Source organism: Dasypus novemcinctus, chromosome 1 (genome assembly GCF_030445035.2).
Source record: "Dasypus novemcinctus isolate mDasNov1 chromosome 1, mDasNov1.1.hap2, whole genome shotgun sequence".
Taxonomy (NCBI): Eukaryota; Metazoa; Chordata; class Mammalia; order Cingulata; family Dasypodidae; genus Dasypus; species Dasypus novemcinctus.
In genome coordinates this window covers 92,769,408-92,785,589 of record NC_080673.1, presented here as the reverse complement: position 1 = coordinate 92,785,589, position 16,182 = coordinate 92,769,408, and the positions used below count along the sequence as shown (strand labels likewise).

Here is a 16,182-nt window from a genome sequence, read left to right as displayed (position 1 = left end):
ATGTCATTTTAGTAACATAAATTTGAAACTTAGAACTGCAATATCAACTTCAAAAGCAGTCACGTAACCTCATCCACCAAAGTCTTTATGGATTATCTTGCAATTCTTAAGAAACTTGGGAAAAAGCTGTAGAGAATTTCTTTAAAATTTTGCTAATAATAACTATCTCCCCTGTTCTTGTGTTTCCCATTACCTTTTATACTTTTTTTCAGGAAGAATATACTATATGAGTAAAAAGCCAAAAATTACAAAAATAATGGCTCTGTAACAAATGAGTATGTCCAGTAAGTTTCTATGTACTGAATGTTATAAACAGAAGTTCATAAAGGGAATATCAGAAAATAACAATAAATAGCATTCATTCAATCACCAGAGCCTTTATCATAGACTAGAGTGACCACTCCAAAGGGTGTTCTTGGGTGACCTCTGAGGAATTCCTAGGCCAGTGCTGGTCTTCAAGAAATGCTTAAGTAGTAGCTACCTCTCATCAATGAGGTGCTTTGAAAGGCTGAGAGTACAAACTATCCACAAACTCAAGTATATTTAACTAATTATTTGGTAGTAATATATGTTGTGATTGAATTTCCAGTATGTGTGGAAATAAGTTCATTGTGTATTTCAAAAGCAATAAATCTTAAAATAAATGTAATATTATACAACAGCTAAGTTGATTCATAACCTGATAACCCAGTGCAAAAATTACATTCCTATGTATCAATGGGTTACTTTCATAATACATTCTTCAAAAGTGAGGGACTGAAAGCTACAAAAAAAAATGTATTTTGGATTTCTATATGATAAACTTTGTTTCCTCAGTGGTATTTAACCAGCCCCTATAGAATTCATAAAATATGCCCACCAAATTTTTTAATTTTATCTAGAAAGAGCATTATACTTGTATTATCCCTGTGGACTATTTGCTTTTGATATGATTCAACTTGTTTTGTTTTCTAGAGTTGAAAGTGGTGGAAAATTTGATCCATTTAATGAATATTTCTGAAAAACATTAACATACAAGTGAAAAGGGGCATGCTTTTAAAAGTTGAGAACTTAAAAGAAACAAAGCCAGCTCTTAGGGGGAAAAATGAGTCTACTGAAAAAAAAATAAACACAGTTTTATTTTTAATCATAGCCTCAGAGATCATTAATATTTTCAATCTAAGTGAGCAATGAAGCAATAAAGAAAATAAGTTCCTGAAATAGGAAATTTTGAGAGTAACCAATCACAGTAATGATAATCATCACCACCATGTGGAAGCCTGATGTGTAAAGTACAGTGTGCACACTACAAAGTAGGCCATGCAGCAACTGGTAGCTCACCAGAAGCAAGCATAGGTAAGGGAACTGATGACATAAGGAAAAGGTCTCTGAGCTCAACACATCTGAGTTCTTCTCGCAGGTCTACCACTAATTAACAAGCAGACTACAGCCTCTACGTCTCAAATGCAAAATGAAGGAGGCAACAATAGACGACTCCTGTGGTACTTTATAGCTCATTCTATAATATCACAAGAAAATACACCAGAAGAAGTAAATACAAGGATAAAATAATGGTACAACTAGCAAATTCCTTAGTCTCATACAATGCCATAGTCCCACATTCTGTGCCAATCAATAATAATTCTTATGGAATCATTAGTATCCAAAAATATGCTGTACCACCAACCCGGCTGAAAAGTGGCAAAGAGAGCTCAGGCATCATTAGGTAGGTGTTAGCACTGTTCACACACGACCTCTCTCAACAAACCTGCACAGGAAGTGTTATTACCCTCACAATGCAGATAAGGAAGCTGAAATGCAGAAATTCGCTCTGCTTATGAGTTGAAATTTAAGTCTAACTTCAGAGTTGAAATATTTTGCCCCATCACAAAAACTGTGACAATATTGGTTAAGGAAAATTTGAATATGCTCTCTTCACATAAATCTCTGCATCTCCAAAAATGTTTGAGAAAATCTAATTTGCAATTTTAAAAAAATTCATAGTCATTTCCTATGGCTCATCTGCCACTGTTCCCCAACATGATGAAAGTATGCATGTGTCTCTCCACTCCACTGGACTGGGAGATCATCAAGGGCAGGAGTTGTGAATGATTTATTCATATATCTCCACCCTAGCATTCTGACAAATGGCAGTGTTTAATAAACATGGACTTAATTTAAATGCTTAAGAAAAATTTATGGGGAAAAAAGTAATGCTGACAAGGTTCTAGCCATAATGTTAGTTTGTTTCATATAGTCTCCTTGTATTTGTGAGAGTTTGTGAGTCAGAGAAATGCACCTTTGTTAAATTTTAGTGATAAATCATGTAAATGAACACCAGCAGTCTCTGCGAAGACAATTTGAGAAAGACTGGTACAAAGATAGAAAAAAATCTTGGTTTGACAACCTCCCCCAATACCTAGTGAGTCCTCCCTCTGGGGAAATTAGTTAAGGCATCCTGATCTCTGCCTGTGTGTGTTTTTGTATTATTTTGTTTTGTTTTGTTTTACACACCCTGATGTGAGCAACTCAAACAGAGCCCTTAGAAATGGTTTTTCACATTTCCCCTTCTACCCCATCCTCATTCCCACTCCTGCCTTAGAACAGGAGGAAAATAGCTCTTTGGCTGAGTACCCAATCTCATGTCCAATGAGGCACATTAGTAATTCACAGTGGGGCAACGGTAGTGAATCTGGCTGATGATAGCTGGACTGAGTAGTTAGTTGACCTACCTGCTGATGAGCTCATCCCCAAAGCCATTCATGACTCTAGCAGATGTGCAGACTTCACAGAGTCGTTTAACTTCTTCAGCCTCCAAAGCCAATCAGGATCCCATGGAAATCTGCTAAACAATGTGGCACACACAGTCAGAACACAGAAAACAAGGAGAAAGGCATCCAGAGGATCTGCTACTGGACTACTTCTTCACACCCCAAATCGCACTACTATAGCAGCAATTGACTTTGCTGTGCAGATACAGTGCACAGCTGTGATCTTGTATGTTAGAAGAAGACTGAAGAAAGAGTAAGATTTATACTGAGATAAAATTTTGCCTGCTTATATGAAGGGAAAATTCATTCTAGCAAATGAATTAAAATGATTCTGAAAAAGCTAAATTGACAGTTCCAAAAACCAGCACCCCTTCTTTATCCACAGGAAAAGCACATCTAGGAAAGGAGTTGTCAAAACAATTGTTAAAACGTCCCTGAACAATTCTTATTTCCCTCTCCAGGAATAAGAAGATAAGTCACACATCCTGGTACACAGACCCCAAATATCTCATAGTAACTAAGTACACTTATAAGTCTTTGGTGATATTGGTTTGGAGTCTGTAGATACCTTGAAAGAATGGGCTGGCATAAACCAATTACCTAATGATAATTTGAAATTATTACTGAATTAGAAGGTGTGTACATGCATATGCATATGGTATCCATATAAAAATACGTACACATATTCATACACATACACATTTATATACATATTCATTTCAGAGCAAATCTAAAGTTTGAAAACTAAACAGCTCTGTGTTCAAATCCTAATTTTCTCCTAACTCTAGTTTGTGATTTTCTAGATGCTTTGCCCTAGTCCTACTAAAAAGAAAGTTGTGTAATTCTCTAGGTTTTACTTTTATCTTCAAGGAACATTTTTCAAAATTAGAGTTTTCAAACAAGGAAGAACAATTGTTACACTATTGTAATGTATAACTTAGAAATTTATAACCGTGAAAACCATATAACACCTAGCTGAATATTTCAGTAGGTAGAGGTACTATATATGAGATACAAATCAACTGCATACACCCAGCCAGGAATGTGTTTAATAATGCAAGAAATTCTTCTCCAACAAAAATGTTTAGGTTATAGCTTGCTTTGGCGGTTGTATCTCCAATGATTTCCAATCTTGGTTTTGTGACATCCCTGTGAGTTTCCAAATTTTTAAGTGTATTATAAAATTTTAAAGTGTGAAATAAAATTTGGAAAACCACACATGCTTTTTAGAATTAAAATGTAATATGCATGCTATACATTCTGATGGGAGAAAGTTTTGCAAAGTCAAACAATTGCTGAAGTGTTATAAATACTGGACTAGAGGTTGAAGGGCACATACACTTTTAAGTCTTCACACTTAAAACAATAATGCAAAAAAAAATCCTTTCAGGGAGATTTCAGTTTAGGCCAAACAAAAGATTATTATTTTAGGTATAAAATACTTTCAATTTTGAATATTATTCCAAATTCAATGTCCATTTTTCTTTAAGTAGAGCAATTTCCTTTTAAATAGAAGTAGTTGCATCTTCACATCTATTTGAAAATGCAATTAGATAGAAACATAATACACTGCAGCTGGAAAATGAACAATCCATTTTTCCTCATCCTAGACAAGGTCACACTGCTGAGCACACTCAAGTTAAGTGTGATACAGAAGTTAAGCCATAAATCCAATGAGATGGAAGACTCTGGCACCCATGGCACAGCAAGACCCAGCGTCAAAGGGGCTCACACTCCATTCTCTGTTTCATTTAAAAACTCTCAGTCCTTTATTAACAAATAACTCCTCTCTTAGGAAAAAAAGTGTAATGTTTTACAGACCAGATAAACAAAAGACACTGTCATTTTTAAACCAAAACATATTCTTTTTAAAAAAAGTAAGTGAAACTAATTTGCTACATATGTTTTATACATACAGTACATAAGGGGGTTTCTCGGACGCCATATGGAAAGCATCTGAACTTGTAAGACAATGACCTTCATAAATCACTCCAGGTTCCAACTCCAAATTATGTCTTGTTCCCTCACTCATGGGATAGTCACTATATCTCATATAAATTCATTATGTTATATGTGCACAATAATCTATCTCTACCTTTATAAGGAATGATGTCATAACACACAGGCAAGGTTTTAAAAAAGGAAACAAGCTCTCCCACCAGATGGGCCAACCTATAGCATTGCCTCTCCAAACACAATATGTTCCAAGATGCAGCTTATCCATGTTGCCCGAAGGAAAAGCACATTAATGGAGAGAGAAATGAACGATGTGAGAGTAAGATGTTTTCTGAACTTTATTGAGCTTCTCTTTTTCCAAGGTGAATGTAAAATAAAATAGCCTGATACATTTTCATATACTTTCCTTTTATGTATTTCCCATTTATGTACATCAAGAAGGAAGTTACTTTCTGCCAACGAATTTTTATCTGTGGCGAATCACTGTTCATGGTAGCAGCAGGGTTTTCTCTTAAATGTTTTGCCATGGCAAAAGTTTAATTTAAGGGAGAAACAAGATTTTTGCCACTAGTTGAGGGAGAAATAAAAGGAAATAGATGTACTCCATACTGTAGCTTCGTTTTCCATAGAAATTTGCCTCTTCCACCCTCCTTCTTGATCTGTCTCCTACAGTGTAGTTGGAGGAATGGAAGTTATCTGTTCCCTTATTCACTTTCAACCATTTGGGAAAATGACCACTGAGTTAAGATGAATACAACTGCTTAGTCCTTCCTTAAAAACCTTAAGATTCTCAAATTCATAACCTTAAATAAAATCAACAACAAAAAATGTGTAAACCTATATAAGGACCAATTTTCAGTCCTTTTAAGTTGTCTCCCTCTCCTTGCTTTCTCTCTAGACCAGGGGTCAAGAAAGTGCAAAACGGAATGAAGAGGCCAGGTTTAAAGTCATAATAAATACATATTGAATGAGTTAAATGAATGCTAATGTCTGGAATGGAGAACTATTACAAGAATGACAATCTGGCAAAATTATGCCTCATCTGAAGTCGGCAGCTCTAAAAAATGTTGAATGACAGGATTGCTAGAGATAAAAATAAACAATATATGGATCAACTGTGTATAGGCTGAAAAATTATGCCTACAGGCTGGATCAGACCCACAAGCAAAAAGTATGGAGCATCTGACCTAGAATCTAATATTTTCAGAAAAAAGAATGTATAATTGGAAATACTGGCTTCCAACCAACTAGAACTGCTATATAATGTTAAGCTTTATAATAAATATCTGACAAAATCAGTAAAGAATTGCAAAGCAGTGGTCTAGAAGAACACCACAAACATGAATAAACTCTATTTTTACTACTCAAATTTTGCATGAGACTATCAAGAGAATTTGGAAGCAAATTTATAGTTGAACTTAGCTTCCACTCTTTTTAAAATATTATGGCAAAGAGAGATTAAGACCTTTAGAAGCCCTAACTACTGCAAGTGTCCTGAGAAGTTTAAAAATCCATATAAACACACACATACACACACATTAATATGGCCTGTGCATGAATTCAAACTTACCTAATTCTATATCCAAGTTTGCCTACTTTCTGGAAAGCCAATTAAGTGATATAGGCTCTCTAGGCTTTGAATATTCAGGAAGGATCCAGACTGAATGTGTATTCGAACTTACATCCAGAGGGAATGTGAGTGATATATTAATCCAAACCTACCTGGTATCCAAACAAATCCCTAAAACTCTAAGAAACTAACAAAGAAAGTCCTTTTTGCATAAAAGCACTGCTTGACCCCCACTTCTATGTCCCCTGTGTAAAAGGGACCTAGAAATCCTGTTCAGGGCTCTGTTCTTTGGCCAAGCCTGCTGGGCCCAGCCGGCTAACAAACCTTCCTTCTCAGAAGTCTTGGGTCCTGGCCCTCAATGTCATGGTCACCGACTTCTCTCTGCTGCTGTAACAACATAATCATATGTTCAAGCACAAAACTAAGTTGAAGAAAGTTCCACAAATTCTGCATTTCCTATTATAACAATGCTCATGCTTGGTAACCCTGCTTTGTTTAATTACGTACTGGAAAATTCAGCATTTTTAGAAAATGACAAAATTGCATGCAAATGCTATACTAAATACTATTCATAAGATTCTGAATCTATCATGAGGAACTTGAAATAATACTATATTCTAAAATAACCTCAATATTACATTATGAATACACTAGGCATAAATTTATAAGATTAGGCCACCCAATACAAATAACTATACATATGTTCTCATAGTTAAGCCCATATTTAAGTTTACTTCTATAAACTTCTATAACTTTTAATCATTCATAGCTTCACAGTAACTTTCCTTTGTAGAGGGTGATGGGGTCAAGAATTATCCTCTCCTTGTAAATAACTCAAAAACTAAACAAAATGGTGGAACAACTGTTTTCAGATATGGACAATAATGCAGGGCTGTGATCCCTCAGAAAAGGGAAGCAAATGGAATAGCCTACAATTGCCCCCCATTTTGCCTGGGGATAATTTCCAAACCATAAAGGAGGGAGACTGAATGCATACAGAGGCTGGAAGTCTTGGTGAGTTAAGGAGAAAGAGATCAGAGTTCAGTGAGGCTAAAGTGACTATAATTTGTGGGGCAGATTACCAAAGAAGTCACAAAGTTCTAGAAATCTGCCTTGGTATGCCCTGCAGACTTGAATGAAAAACAATCTTGTATGCACAGTATGAAACACAATGAAATTAGGAAGAAAATAATTGCCAAATAGTTGTAAATTAATTCTCAGAGTGCAAAGGCTGATAATAGGTTAAGCCTCACAATTCAGAGTGGAAAGATCTCATTATATACATAGGGAATTGACTAGGGACTCCAGAAGATTATGCCTTAGTAGAGGGGGTTAGCTAGCCCTAGAACAAAGATTTCTCTACACCTGCCCTAAAGACCTTTATTAAAAGCCTTGAAATAATCACCCTCATTCATAAGTAACTTAACTGCCTAGCAGAGCAAATTCCAACAATCTTTAAAGATCACAACATATCCAACAGTCAATATTGAAAGATTCACAATATCTGGCATCTAAAAGAAATTTTTGACATGCAAAGAAACAGAAAAATATGTCTAGTATGAAAGAGAAGAATCAATCAATAGAAACAGAACCATAAATGGAGCAGACATGGGAATTAGAATGGCTGTTGTCAACGTGCTCAATATGCTCAAAAATTTAAAAGAAATAATGAACACTATGAAAAGAGAAATGGAAAAAATAAAAATATCCTAATATAATTTCTAGATATATTTTAAAAAATAGCATCAAAATTTAAAATTCCCCTGGACAGGGTTAAGAGCCAACTAGACACAGCAGAACAAATGACCAATGAATTTGAAAACACTACAGTAGAAATTCTCCAAATGAAACAGAGAGAGAAAAAAGACTGAAAAAAAAAAAATAGCAGGGTCATAGTTATCTGAGAGAGAATAACAAGTGTTTTTTTCTTTTTTTTAACCTATGTATAACTGGAGACCAGAAAACAGGAGAGAAAAAGAAAAGCAATTGAAGAAATAATGGCTAAAAGTTTTTCCCAAATTTGATGAAAACTACAAATGCACAAATTCAAGTTCAATGGTCCCTAAATAAGATAAATACAAAGAAAACCAGTCCAAGGCACATAACAAACTGCTGAAAACCAGTGAAAAACAGACTTTTTGCCAGAAGTTTTACAAGCTAAAAGACAATGGAAGGTCATCTTTAAAGTGCCAAGAGAAAAATCAATTCTACACTTTGTACTCTTTGAATTCTATATTCTGCAAAGAGTGCATGAGATAATTTGTTGATAGCAAAGCTGTACTGCTCAAAAGGATTAATGGGAGTTCTCAGGCAGAAGGAAAATGATACCAGATGAAAACTTAGATCTACACAAATGAACAAAGGGTGCCAGAAATGAGAAATACGTAAGTATAAAAAGATATTTTTCTTCTTTTTAAAAAAATTTCTTTAAAAGATAACTGACTCATGAAAAATGAACAATGACACATTGTGGTATTTATAATAGATAAAGAAGTTAAATGATGATTACAGTATCACAAAGGATAAGACAGGAAATAAAGTATACCATTATAAGCTGCTTATATTATATCCAAAGAGTTTTAATATTTTAAAGTAAACCATGATATATTACAGACACATATTATAAACCCAAAGCAACCACTAAAAATGAAAACACAGAATTATAATTAATATAAATATAATGGAAATAAACTAAATAAATGGAACACTAAAAAATGGGGTAATAAAAATTCAATTAATCAAAAATTAGAAAAGAGGGAAAGTAGCAAAGAACAGATGGAAATGGGAAAAAATAAAAAACAGATAGAGATGGATTATTTAACCCTAATTATACCAATAATTACATTAAATATAAGTAGCCTAAATCCTTCAATTAAAAGATAGAGATTTGTCAGACTGGGTAAAAAAACAAGACTCAAATATATGCTTTTAAAGAAATCCACTTTAAATGTGAACACATATACAATCTGAAAGTAAAGAATGGGATGGAAAAAGGTATACAATACAAACACTACTCATAAGAAAACTTGATTGTCTATATTAATATTGGACTGAGTAAACTTTTCAACAAGGAATATTACCAGGGATAGAGAAGAGCATTTCATAATGATAAAAGAGCCAATTCATCTAGAAGATATGACAATTGAAAGAACAAGTAGATAGAAAATCAACAGGGATGTGAATTACTTCTATCTTCAATTTGAACCCATCATTTATTCTATCCTCTTTTGCCATCTACCTTGCTTTACAAATTATCCCCTCACATTCCCTTTTCTTCCACTGCTAGTTCAACTCTGGTTTCTTCCCTTTTAGTAAAAAGTAAGTTCAAGTCTCTTCCACTCTAAATTAAATGTTTCCTTGTCCCTACTTCCTTATTTAGCTGAGGCTCTTTCTCTTTATCCCCTTTCAAATCAATTTTCCTCAAAGTGTAGAGTAGTCCTGGCCTTTTGAAGGTCCCCTGGGACCCTGACTCATCTTTCTCTATATAGATAAAAACAGGTCCTTTTATCAGAGGGCCCATCAGTTGCAGCAGCCATGAGTATTTTGGCAGCATCGAGCTTATGAAGGGTCAAAGCACTTTCCTTCTGAAAGCTAACTGTGGTTGTTATGAGTTACCACCTGATGTGCTCAGCTGGTTCTCTCTCTTTATTCAAAATTTAAATGAGCACTTACACAAGCATAACAATTGTAAATTCTTTACAGTATTAGATCTAAAAGCTTCACTAACATATTTAAATTCTGGTTCCCATCTAAAGAGAATTCCATTATATGAGCATTGAGCCAGGAAAAAATTTAAATCCCAGGTCCAGAGGGATGTTTCCCGGAATTCATCCAGCTAAATTCTTCATTCCTGAACCTTCACTAATATGATTTCTACTCCTACACCCCATCATGTCATTTTGGAAACTGACCTCATAGTTTAGCAATGAACTCTTAATTGCTAAAATCAATGACTGTCAATCCTCATGATACTCAACCTCTTTTGTAATTATGACACTACCTAATTCACAAAACACACATATCCACTAGCAGAAGAAGTTTCATCATGAAGCTAATGAGGTTTAAGTTTCAAAGTCCTTCACTTACACAGGAACTTTCCAACAACCTGGGAGGAAGCCTAGTAATGTGTTTTCATGATTATATATATTATTAGATTTGAAAAGGAAAAAGAAAAGTATTCAACTTCAATTAACTAAGACTCCTATCTCTATCCACCCTGAGTCACCCTCCATCACACTCCTCATATTAGATGGCATTTGATGTGACCATGGGCATTTTTGAGACTAGAACTAAGAAGAAACTGAGTTGGGAATATATTTACTTCAATTTTAGGAAGGTTTTTCTGTGGTTGGCAATCACTTTAATATATAATTAACTGCTGACAAAAATCTTGTCTAATATGTGGATAAGATTCAAAATAACATTTTGTTCTGATTCTAATGCTAAAAATCTTAACCAAACAATATATTATCTTTTGATTGTTTAGTGATCTATCACCAGGTCCCTCATTCCTAGTTTAATCTGTCCTCAACCACTTATCAGTATTTAATAATCTATTCTCAGACACATGCTATCATTTGAAACATTTTCCCTCCTCTTTACTAGGATTCAATTTCCCAGTCTTATTACTTACTGCTACCCAATGTTTTCACTATACTCTATCCAAATGCATCCCCTCATTATGCTAGACTTCAGCTTTGCTCATGCCCTTCTCTCAGTCCAAAATGTTCTTGCTCAATCACATCTGGAGTCATTTTTATTATTATTAATAAAATTATTCATGTCATTTTACAGAAAAAAATTTCAATGAAAATAATATAACATTCAATAATATAACACTACAATGAGGAAAACATTGATAATCAACTGGTGATGCATGTTAATTCATCATGTTAAAATTAGCATCTCTTCATGCTTTACCCAGCTGTGTAACAAGGCATTTCAAAATTTACTGGTGTAAACGGATGATTATTTATGTGGGCTAAGAATTTGGACATGACATAGCTGGGATAGCTTAATTCTGTTTTACCATATCTTGAGTCTCAGCTGGGAAGATTCAAATGACTGGGAACTGGAATCATTCAAAGGCTCCTTATTCCTATGTCTAGCACCAGGAATATAATGACTTGAAGATTGAGTTTATCTAGGACTGTCAACCAGAGAGCCTGCACATGGCCTTTTCATGTACCTTGAACTTCCTCACAGCATGGCAGTCTCTGTGTAGCCTGACTTTTAACAAGGAGATTCAGGCTCAGAGTCTGGCATTTTTTTACTGAGACTCAGAAGTGGCATAGCTTCATTTCTACCATACTCTGTTCCTTGAAGCAGGCATAAGCCCTCCTTGATTCAAAAGGAGGAAACATAGACTTCCACTTCTCAAGGGAAGATGAGTCAAAGGACTTGTAGCCATATTTTTAAAAAGCTACAGTAACTACATGGGAAAAATTTAAATGCCCTGAAGTCTTAGAATACATATGTGAAAGAATATTTATAGTTTTGCAAACTTGACAACAATCCTAAAAATGTACCAATAATGAATGACAAAGTTGCAATTTCTCTATACTCTTAATAATAAAAATTGAACTTTTATCAACCATCCTAGAGGAAAGATTGAATTCCTGTCTTTCTAGAGAGAGGAGGCAATCAAATAATATGCAGCCATATGTGCACATATAATAGATCATAAAACTTTCCTGACTCTGAGTCTATTTCACACTACCTAGTGGAAATCTTTACCTCAATATGCAACAGAGTTCAAAACTAAGTTCAACTCCCAACTCACTCATCCCACTATTAGTAACCCAACCTAGAAAATTCAGTTATATAAAAACTCTCTCCCCAAAATTTTCCTTTTCTATCTCAGAAATGTCAAAAACTTGCCCACCTTTTCTTTGTTTGCATCAGGAACTAATATTCTCTCACCTGGTACATTTCAAATAGTTTCCTGCTTGGACTCCCTCTTAATTAGTCAGTCATTTGGCAAGCATTTATTGAGGCTTTACTATTCCCATGCACAATGGACACAAAGATTTAAAATCCATTCTCTGCACTCATTCAACTATAGAACATGATAAACCAACATTCACAATATATTATTATTTTATAAATCCTTGGAAACAAAAGGACTCTTGACTGTTTTGTTCAATGCTGTGTAACTAACAACTTAAGAGGACCTGTTACATAGTAGATATTCAATAAATAATTGTTGATTGACTTAATAAGAAAGAGAATAAGGAAGAGGCCAAGGAAGGCTTCCCACATAATGCATCACTTCACCTGGGTTTGAATACAAGTGTCCATTTCTGGCAAGTAGATACAGGAAATATACAAAGGCACAGAAGAAAGAAGAACATGGGACAATGGGGAAAACTGCAAAAACTTCAGTATAAGGTGTGTGGTGTGGGGAAGGGTGTTAGGAAATAGAGATAAAGGTTTTGGCATGACTTAGATCATAAAAGACATTCTGTGTCACGCTAAAATGTTTGAATTGTAACTTGCAGATGATGCAGAATCATTGCAGGCCTTTAAGCAAGAAAGTGATCTTACTAGATCTTTTATTGAGAAAGCTTACTCTGAAAGCAATATTGAGGTTGAACTGGAGAAAAACAAGTTTACAGATAGGGAAGATGGCTGTGTATCCATGGTACTTTTGGGTTTCAAACAGTGGAGTAAAGATGATGCTACTCCTTCCTCCTTTCAAAAATTATACCCAAATCACAAATAGAATGAGAAACAGAAGCACAAACATCTTCAACGAAACTATAACTTTCCACCACAGTATATGACAAAGGCTCCAAGATACAGTGGAAGTCAATGTGAGGGGACACTCCAGGCAGATGACTAGAGCTGCACTTTAGACAAGACCACAGAAGGGCATTCTCCCAAACAGATGGAGGTCCCTGAGGGGAACACCAACAGGAGCTTGTTTGAAAGTATGGGATGTGGGTGCATATACTATCAGATGGACCTTTCCCAGACCCAGACAAAGTCAGGAACAGGCGAAAATCAACAGACGCTCTACACTTCCAGAAGTGTATGGTCTGTTGGTGAAACAGAATTGAATAATGTACTCCACATGGCAAGCTGACCTATAGGAGCTGATCCCTGATGGCAGGATAGAATAAAGAGACAGGAAGAAAAAGACACGACAGACTTTGAATGAGCCTTGACATTCATAAGAAAAATACAATCAATACAAGGAGTATAGACAAACTTAGTAGTCAGAAATTTTACTTCACCTCTGTCTGACCATAGAAAATTAAGTGGGCAAAAAAATAAATACAGATCCAGATACCCTATATAACATATTTACTAAAGTAAATTTAATTGGTAGGTTATACCCTAAAACTAGAAAATGAACTTTCTTTTCAATGCTAGTAGTGCACAGTAAAAAATTAACTCATATTCTAGCCACAAAGAAAATTTTGTAATAAATTTCAAAAAGCAGGAATAGTACAAATGATATTCTTTGATCAAAAGCAATAAAACTAAAGCTAAATCAGGAACCCTACCACCTGCTTATATAATTTAGCACAAAAAGTAACAAAGATTTAGGACTGCCTGAAATGAGACAATTAAAAGGGAGAAACAAAATCAACTGGTAAATTTTTGTGGTGATTAGAGGTAGGAGCTAAAGAAGAGGGTAGTATCTATAGGGTTTTCTAGGATTTTCACTTAGGAAATGAATGGATCCTGTTGTTATTCATAAACATTGGGAGTATATTTGGAGAAAGAGCTTTTAAGGAAAAATTAGTTCATCTTATTCAAGTTGAGTTTGAAATGCCAATTAGATATCATTGGGTAAGGTTAGAGCAGGCAGTTGAAAATGTTGAATATCACAGTCTAGATCTCAGGAGACAGGTGGTAGCAAGAGATGTATAAATGGAAAACAACCACATACATTTGCTAAGTGACACTTTGAATTTAGATGGTATAGCAGTTTGGTATTATCGATGAATTCCAAAAATAGATATTGGATTATGGTTGTAAACTGGTCTGTTCCTCTGGATATATTAGATTGTATTAAGTTTAGACATTTCACTTTTACTTGATTAAATTATGATTAAGGCTTCGATTCAGTCACATCAGTAGGACATCCCTTGGTGGGGCCTCACAGAGAAAACAACATGGCAGAGGAGAGAGTTTGAGTTGTGATGCTGCAGCCCCAGGAAGTAAACACACAGAAGAACACAGAGGAATAGAGATGGCTCCATAGACAGGGCAGAGATTCCAGGAAGAGAGCCTAATAGTCTATAGCTGACCTTGTGGAAAGAACAGAGCAACTGAGCCAAGAAGAAATGAGCCCTGGGGAAAGTGATGAGCCTTATGCCAGGCTACAGCTGATATAAGAAGCTGGGACCACAGAGTCTTAAGAGGAAGAAGGAAGGCTGAACCCTCACAGACATGGCCTGCCATCTTGCATCAACATGTGGCAACAAATTCTGGGTGAGAAAGTACATTTTATTGTACTTTGAGTTGGGCTCTTTAGGGCCTTGTGACTAAACTTCTACCCCAAATAAATACCCTTTATAAAAGCCAACTTTGCCCCAGCATCCCTTTAGTTAACTAATACAGATGGGATCCCTCAGAGAAGATCTGTATGAGAAGATAAGAAAGAGAGCATAGGAAAGAGCCCTGGAGTTCACAAACATCTGAAGCAAGTAGAGGGAAAGGATTTAGGGAAGGACACCCCAAAACATGTTTCTCCTTTCATAGCATTTATAACACTTGTAATTTCAGGTCCATATTTTCTGCTTTCCTCTAAATTGCATGAGAATAAAAATTAATGTCTAATCACTGCTTTAATCCTGTGCCTGACAAATGCCCTGAAAGTAGGAGAGGTTCAATAAATATTTTTGAATAAATAAGGGAAAGAAAGAATTAACCCAAGGTAACACCTCCATTTGGAACTCCTCTCTTCCCCACCCTCTTCCTACTATTTTAGTGAATCTGATCCATCTTATTATACACTCTCTCTCATGCATCCAGCTTACTTCCTTTGTTAGCTGTTCTCTTTGTTCTTTGGAAAACCTCCAAGAGAAGATAAAATTCATGAAATACAAATACAAAAGACAGTAGGGAGTGTAGAGTAGTGAGCAAGAGCAGTTTACCTGGGTTTAAATCTGGTTCCGCCATTTACTAGCTATGTGATTTTGGGTAAGTTATCAATCTTCTGTGTAACTTGCTTTCCTCTTTTATGGAAATGCACACTACTTGTGCCTACTCCACATACTTGCTGAAAAGAATAAATCATTAAATAAGTTAATACATATAGTGCTTGAAACTGTGCTTAACATGTAGTAAGTACTCAATAAATTGAAACTATTGCTATTTAGTAGTAGTTGTTGTTTCTGTTGTTGCTAAAGTGGTATTGGTCAATGTAGAAGATCTTTCTGGAAGATATGCTGTAGAATCAGAGTACACAAGTGGAAGGCAGATTCTTTACAACATTTTTTAGTACCAAAAGAATTTTCAAACCTACAAACTCCTTAGGAATGAATTATATCCTTTCCATTGATCCAAAAACTTATCTTTTCTTGAAAACTATCATTTGCCACAGCCAAATGCCATTCTGGAAGGAAATATGGAGTGGTTCTATTTCTTCTAGTTATGCGTTATTTAACTTTCCTCTTTCTTTTCTTTCAATGATAGATCAGGCAGATTTCAGTCATATTGTTCATTTGATCTTTGGGCCCAGTGCACTTTACAACCTCAGTCTCAAGCATGGTTATGTTATTACCCTCTTCCATTATTTATTAATTTGTATCTCTAGGGACCTGAAGTGTATAAGTGTGTGAGTGTGTGTGTAGGGTGTATAGGATTTTCTCTCTCACCCTTCCTCTCCTCTACCACCTTGGAGGGTGGTTCATGGTCTGGTTCTGGGACAATGTCTTCTATCCTCCTTTT

The 16,182-nt window shown here is 35.3% G+C and overlaps 1 long non-coding RNA gene across 2 annotated transcripts in view; it reads right to left on the bottom strand.

Annotated features, from left to right (window-relative positions):
• LOC131277971 (uncharacterized) overlaps positions 1 to 16,182 on the bottom strand; it is a 193,287-nt gene that overhangs the window by 45,725 nt on the left and 131,380 nt on the right. For both annotated transcript variants that reach the window (XR_011649669.1, XR_011649672.1), the window contains exon 3: positions 2,712 to 2,821. This is a non-coding gene — a long non-coding RNA (uncharacterized lncRNA). The remainder of the gene's footprint in view (positions 1 to 2,711; positions 2,822 to 16,182) is intronic.